This window comes from Formica exsecta, unplaced genomic scaffold, assembly GCF_003651465.1.
Source record: "Formica exsecta isolate Colony F162 unplaced genomic scaffold, ASM365146v1 scaffold96, whole genome shotgun sequence".
In the NCBI taxonomy this organism is placed as follows: Eukaryota; Metazoa; Arthropoda; class Insecta; order Hymenoptera; family Formicidae; genus Formica; species Formica exsecta.
The window spans coordinates 346203-352989 of record NW_021853724.1 but is presented as its reverse complement, the minus strand read 5'-3'; the positions used below and the strand labels follow the sequence as shown (position 1 = coordinate 352989).

The window sequence follows — 6787 nt, the reverse complement described above, 5'->3', positions numbered from 1 at the left end:
TATAATATAATATTATATTATTTAAATACAAATTTTAATCAAAGCGCTTACTGAAATTTATACTGTTCGTATCGCGTATGAAAACACCGTTTGGATCAGGTATATACATGCCGTGTGTATTTTATTTTCATATTTTATCGTAACTCTTAAAAAAAAAAAAGGTAGAACAGGTATATTCGAATCCATAATTTTAGTAATCTTAGCAAGCCATCAATTTTTTATATTATTCATTCCTTGTAATATATGTAAAGTACATAATTATTTTGTGTTTTTTTTTCTCGAAAATAATATAAAACAATACTATTTTTAAATAAAGATTATATAATATAATATTATATTATTTAAATACAAATTTTAATCAAAGCGCTTACTGAAATTTATACTGTTCGTATCGCGTATGAAAACACCGTTTGGATCAGGTATATACATGCCGTGTGTATTTTATTTTCATATTTTATCGTAACTCTCTCCCTCAAAAAGAGAGGGAAAAAAACATTGGGCGCGGAAGCTCCCGCGTTTGCCCGAGAGAGAGAAAGATCCAATGGCGTCTTATTAAAGTTGTAGGATTAAATGTTTCCACGAAAGTGCAAACCGCCGTGCCATTACGGCACCGGTCGCGTCAACATTACTGATAATCGCGTAGCGAGTTACGCGTTTAAAGCAGATGTTACAACTGCGCCCTGCCGAGTAATGAATATTACTATTATTAACGGCGTAGCTGTCTCGATTGTATCGTCAAATAGCGAAAAAGATCGATCCCACTCGCTCTCGACGCGCTGTGATTCGAAAAAAGTTGCGAGATTGTTAATTTAAATAAAATAAATTTTGAAATTGAATATAATAATGAATATATGACGAATATACAGGGTGTTCCAAGTCAGGTCAATGAAATTTCAGGGTCTTATAGGAAATTGAATTTGGAAGAAAAAAGTTCCTATAAATATAAGTCCGGAAACGATTCGTTAAAAAGTTATAGCTAATAAACTCTCTCTAAGTAATTAGTTATGATCAAAATTTAATCAGAATATTTTATGTTTGCATTTGCAATGTTTGCACTATAAATGTAGTGTTTACACAAAGACCATCGAAAGGTGATTTTTTCAAGTTTCTGCTTTTTCCGTCGTTTTGAGCTTATATTCCTTTGAACGCTTATCAGAATTAAATGACATTGATGTAATTTAGTTTGTTATTTAATTATCCATTAGATTTATTTCGTTACTTTTTTCAAATGAATGAAGGGTTTTAAAGTTATTTTTAAAAGTCATTAAAAAACTTGATTTTTCGAAGTTTAATAATTTTTTAACGAAGCGTTTCCGGACCTATGTTTATCGGAATTTTTTTTGTTTCAAATTAAATTTCCTGTAATTTCCTGAAGTTTCATTGACCTGATCTGGAACACCCTGTATAAATATATGAACAATATAACGAAATATATAAACAGATATACTTTTACTAATAGTTTATCTTCATCGTATTAAATGTCGCGTGATAAAAATCTCGAACTTTGATATAATATGACTTATCGCTTTTTATAACGAGACAAAACAATCTGCATCATTGTGCTGGTAATATGTGGACTTTTAGATGAAATTTGCAACCTCATCGTGTGTTAGCGGGAATTGAAGCGAGAGCCGCCATTCGGTTGCGGTTTAGCAATGTTCGAGGTATAGACTATTTACGTAACCCGCGATGAGATACAAAAATGCATCCGCGTTATTAATCTACGGGCGATAATCGCGTAATATCTATCAATGGAATTCTCTTGTAAAAGATTTATTTATTAACTCTGCATTCTTATATCTGGTATCTTATCTGTGTGAATACTTTTCCCTTATCATCATTCCCAATGCCTTTAATTTTGCGATTAAGCGAATACTCTTTCGTTTCAGTAATTTTTTTAAGAGATCTTCATATAAATACAATTTTCCTTTTTCCATTATTTTCGCCGGAATACACACAGAAAAATATTATTCTATTGCTAAGTAAAATGATTACTCAGTTTACTTTACTTCTTTTAAGTAACAGTTATCTTTAACAAAGAATATTTTCTTAATAATAGTCTTAAAATAGACTTGTCACAAATTTTAGAAATACTCATTATCATGTACTCAAAACAAGTAAATATTTTCTTTTGAAGAATATTATAAAATTTTATCGAAGAAAAGTCAGATATGGTTAATTTAATGTAAGAAAATTTATTAGATCAGAAAAATTTAATGTATTTCTTTCAATTATATAATTTAATATTCTTGATTGAAATATTATATTTATTAGGATTCAGAATATATTTTGAATAAATTTGATGCTTATGATGAACTTATGATAGATTTGCGGATATATGAACTTATGAAATACTTGAAACAAGTAATATTTACTTGTATATAGTATGTATTTTTCTGCGTGTAAAAAGTAGATTCCGATTTTGATCTAAAAATTTCAAAAATATTTCTATTATGTTTTTAGTCGCTTAAACTATAAAATTTGTGGAATTATATACATATATTCTTCATTTATTTATTTAATATATATCAGTTGAAGAATCGTGCATCCAACGTCCTTCTCGTGTTTTTCGCGCGAGCATTTCAATCATCCTCTCACATTTTCGGTTCATCCTCCTGTCTTTCCAAGTATTCGGATCCATCGGCTCGACCTCGGGGGAGGTCGATTCCTCCTGGCCGAATGTTTGTCGAAGCTGTATGTTAATAAAACGAAATCGAGGCCATCCTTAGAGCTCAGCCCGTCTTGAAGGTCGTAGGCGGGCCCAAAAGCCGGCGAAGCATTCGGTAGGTAGGTAGATAGGTAGACAAGGCCCGACCTCGAACTCCGCCGTGAATCGAGCGAGGTCCTTCGCCGTACGTTTTCGTCTCTTTCGGTCTCCCCGGTGTCTCCTTTTTTTTTCTCTCTCTCTCTCTCTCTCTTCTTCTTTTCTTCGTACAGTGCAACGGCGAGCCTTCGGTGGTACTGCGAAAAAAACCCACGGTGTATTCTCCGCGCTTCGTCTCGAGCCCGCTGCCTGAGAATTATCGGGCAACGTGATACGTGCGTTTGCGAAACCGACGCCCGCACGAGATATACCGACACTAACAATAAGTATTGCTCGACGTACGTCAGCCAGATCATTACTCCGTGCCTTCGTCTGTGTGTTTTAATATATCGCTGACTCATGTCCGGTTATTTGTATTCAAACTACTGATATTGCGCCGATAACGCAATATACTTGGGAAAGTAGTTTGATTCGAGAATTAATATTTTCTCCTTTTCTCGGAATTATAAATTAGAGAAAAGGATAGTTTCATGGTTTTTTTGAATTTATATATAAATATATTTTTATTTATACATTATTTTATTTTCTATTTGCAATTAAACAAATTCAGTTTCCAAGAATTGTTCTAATAAATATTATTTTATAAATCAAAGTGTTTACATTGCATGATTTTCGAAAGCGGCACGTGAGTATTCACGCATTCGTCTTATTGCATAGACAGCATTAAGGATGTATGTGTCATATGTCAAAACATTGACAAAAGCATGAAAATTTCGTAGACTATTCTATTATTTCTTCTGAGTATATGTGCAAAACCTGAGCACACTCAATTATCTTAACAGTTCGGAATTTTAAGTTTAAAGTTAGTATTGATTCTTATGGAAAATTGCATATTGTAGCACTTATTGACAAATTTGACAAGGAAAAAACATTGCCAATCCGGTTATTTGTATTCAAACTACTGATATTGCGCCGATAACGCAATATACTTGGGAAAGTAGTTTGATTCGAGAATTAATATTTTCTCCTTTTCTCGGAATTATAAATTAGAGAAAAGGATAGTTTCATGGTTTTTTTGAATTTATATATAAATATATTTTTATTTATACATTATTTTATTTTCTATTTGCAATTAAACAAATTCAGTTTCCAAGAATTGTTCTAATAAATATTATTTTATAAATCAAAGTGTTTACATTGCATGATTTTCGAAAGCGGCACGTGAGTATTCACGCATTCGTCTTATTGCATAGACAGCATTAAGGATGTATGTGTATTCACGATCAAAAGTTTTTGTCATAAATTAGAAAAATATTAATTACAACCGTTTTCTTTTACGAAGACATTAAAAACTACACACAGAAAAATACATACTATATACAAGTAAATATTACTTGTTTCAAGTATTTCAAGACTATTCTATTATTTCTTCTGAGTATATGTGCAAAACCTGAGCACACTCAATTATCTTAACAGTTCGGAATTTTAAGTTTAAAGTTAGTATTGATTCTTATGGAAAATTGCATATTGTAGCACTTATTGACAAATTTGACAAGGAAAAAACATTGCCAACAAAATAAAAATGTTCACATATCTTATAAAAAAACTAATAAATATTTGTGCAAAACTTGATTTATATCCATTTACTCGTTTAAAAGTTATTTACTAAAAATTGTAGAAAAATATTCTCTCTCTCTCTTTCTGCAAATTAGTCGGTTTTTTGTTTCTTGCAGTTGATTTCAGGGGTATTCACGATCAAAAGTTTTTGTCATAAATTTGTTAAAGATAACTGTTACTTAAAAGAAGTAAAGTAAACTGAGTAATCATTTTACTTAGCAATAGAAGAATATTTTTCTGTGTGTATATTATTTTGTGATACTTTAATTTTTTTTATAATCCGGATTTATTTATTTAATTTTTCAAACAATATAAACATAAGAAACACAAATAGTTTTTTTTTTTAAATTTTGACACTTTTTTATTACTATTCTACAACCAAAACATCTTTAAGAGGACCAATTAAGTCTCTGGAAAAGTTCTCGGTGTTGTTGCCATTAATTTGATGTAAACTTGTATTACCTCTTCTATCTTCTCTTCGTATCCGAAATATATATCGCTTGTTCCTCGCTGGGCTCTCGATCGGCATCTATTCTTTCGCTTAACCGTGTATTGCGCGATAAGCTGATATCGCCGCGCAGCGAAAATCGTTAACCCGGCAACAATGCCGAAAGCTAAGTGCCTTTCACACGGGGAATTCGGTGCGATCCTAATAGAGGAGCTGCCCTATCTCGGCGCTCATTGTCTCAGCATCGACGATAAATCCGCGCATTCGCGGCTTGGAGGTGCATTGTCGCGTCTCATTGCACGCACTCACACACGCGCGACGGGCGCGGATTAAGCGCGCCTGTTGCGGATTTATAAGCGGCGGACCCGGGTGGGCGTCGCGGCGCGTTGCGGACAATGCGAGGCGAAACGGCATTAGGCGAATGCAGTTTCACCTTCTCCGCGTCGTGTCGTGAAATTATCTATGCGGCAATACGCGGCGTTTACGACTTTTATCCTTAACTCCCGAGAGTGTCGGGTCATGAAACGCGCATTAAATTGCAACGACGACGAATGTATGACGGACGTTTGCGCTCTTGAATATGCATCTATTCGGGACGAACGAAACGATACATTTTGTGACTAAGAGACCGTGATTGATGGTTAATAACGTGGCGCCGCCAAGGGAATTACCGCTGAATAAGGCAATAACATTGTTTTATAGCTGCAGTTATTATATAGTGATTTTCTTATATACAGGTGAGACCCACGATAAAAGTCATTCTGTCATTCTGATTGTTCCTTTTAGAAAAGTTGGCGAGATTTTTAAGACAGGTTGAGAAGAACGTAAAAATTCACATTTCTAATTCTCCAATTATACAGGGTGAGTCATTAGAAACTGCTTTCTAAGATATCTTCATAAATATTGATTTTACACAAAAACATTTAAAACAAAAATTAAATAATTTTAAAAGGGCTACATTTTAGTCGTCTTAGTTTATTTTTAGGTGGAGGCGCCAAAAAGTTTTGAAAGTGATTTCAAATTTTTTAAATGGGGAACCCTATTTTTAATCAACAATAATTGTAGAGGATGAAAAGATGATCCAACGACCTATAATACTTTGACCGTGGAATGACCTTGAAATGAAAAATCTAGAAAAACAGGATGAGTAATAGGTAAGTATTAAAAGTAATAATTTTTCAAACAAAATTAATTAATTTTATTTAATAAGATGCTCTCAAAGTTTTGCCCATTCATTTCATGACATTTTTTAATACGTTTTCTAAAGAATGCGCGAACTCAACGTATCTTTTGGAATCGTTCGATAACCATTGATTGTTTCATGTCTTCTGGGGATTAATAAACACAATGTTGATAAACACAAGGGAAAAGAATGTGTCAATGGGATTTCATGGGGATGATGAGTGAACAAATAGTATATCGAGATGTACCAACAAAAGACATGAAGCAACGTATTATTAATGTCAAATAATTCCAAAATAATAGCACTTTATTAAATAAAATTAATTTGTTTGCAAAATTATTACTTTTATTATTCACCTATTCTTCCTGTTTTTCTAAATTTTTTCATTTCAAAGTCACCCCACGATCAAAGTGTTATAGGTCGTTGGATTCATCTTCTCATCCTCTACAATTATAATTGATTAAAAATAAGGCTTTCCATTTAAAAAATTTTAGATGACTTTCAAAAATTTTTTGGCGCCTCCACCTAAAAATAGACGACTAAAGTATAGCCCCTTTAAAATTATTTAACTTTTGTCTAAAACGTTTTTGTGTAAAATCAATATTTCTGAAGATATCTTAGAAAACAGTTTCTAGTGACTCATCCTGTATAATTTTAAATCACGATTCCTTCTTGCAAAATAGAAATTTTTCTTCGCGCTTTTAAAACTCGAATTAATATTTCGTCGACCGTCAACATCCCCCGCTTGTTTTCGACATGGAAAATTCTGTATTAC

General features: G+C 32.6%; 1 long non-coding RNA gene across 1 annotated transcript; it reads right to left on the bottom strand.

The window, feature by feature from the left end:
* Positions 1–2903: 2903 nt before the first annotated feature.
* On the bottom strand, positions 2904–5067 carry LOC115245369. Its single transcript, XR_003885516.1, has 2 exons — positions 4844–5067; positions 2904–2961 (listed from the first exon to the last, which is right to left on the bottom strand). It is a non-coding gene; the product is annotated as an uncharacterized LOC115245369 (long non-coding RNA).
* Between the last annotated feature and the right edge of the window lie 1720 nt (positions 5068–6787).